Here is an 851-nt window from a genome sequence, read left to right as displayed (position 1 = left end):
GTAGTTTACGAAATCTGATCTCGCCAACAAAAGGTTTATATTGCCAATTACGCTTTAATAACAGGAGGGATAATGTGGCAGAAGAAGATGCCAGGACAGGAGTTTTCAGCAGAAGGTCCATGAGCTAAGTTGAAGGCTCTTGTGTCAGTTGGAGCGAGCGGGACTTGGGCTAAAAAAATAAGTTTTCCGTAATTTAGTGACGAAAACAACAACAAAATTTCCCTTTGCCGATACTAATGTGTATGGAATTTGGAGAAATCGAATATCCTGTGTAAAACCAACGGAACTTATCATAGCATCCTAATGCTTAAATTATTCATATAATCTTAAACATTCAGTTTAACTTTCTACATTATTAAGCACATGCTCTACAAATAAACAATCCTGCTTCTCTCTCTCACAGCACATCCATTAAGAAGAAGAAGAAAACAAAAAAACATCTAAACATAGTCAACATTCGATCAGTATCTATAGCACATTAAATAATTTCAGAGGAAACTATGCTATAAGACCCCAATCTCACAGAATCCGACTTTGCCACAAAACGCCATTCACCGCTGTCAGGAAGTGAAGCAACATAAGGCGAGGCTGGGCGGGAGGTCTAGTAATTCCCTACCTGGCCTGATTAATTCCCCTAATCAACCACACATTACCTGGTGGGAAATGCATTAAGGGGCCACGGAAACCTATAACGGCGGGAACCAGCTTCTCCACGGGAGGAAATAATTTCATTGGAAAATAGGACAGACATGTATGAGGATACAATGTATACTGTTATGCATGTACACAGGGGCCCGTTTGTATGCGCAGATTTATTCATACATCTATATTATTGTAATAAGTATAGATAA

At 39.1% G+C, this 851-nt stretch overlaps 1 protein-coding gene across 1 annotated transcript in view; it reads right to left on the bottom strand.

Annotated features, from left to right (window-relative positions):
* LOC119581742 (potassium channel subfamily T member 2-like) overlaps window positions 1–851 on the bottom strand; it is a gene marked incomplete at its 5' end in the record, with an annotated part of 131052 nt that overhangs the window by 42617 nt on the left and 87584 nt on the right.

Source organism: Penaeus monodon, chromosome 15 (genome assembly GCF_015228065.2).
Source record: "Penaeus monodon isolate SGIC_2016 chromosome 15, NSTDA_Pmon_1, whole genome shotgun sequence".
NCBI classification, from domain to species: Eukaryota; Metazoa; Arthropoda; class Malacostraca; order Decapoda; family Penaeidae; genus Penaeus; species Penaeus monodon.
Note: the sequence above shows the minus strand (reverse complement) of the source record. Positions and strands in the feature narration are given on the sequence as shown.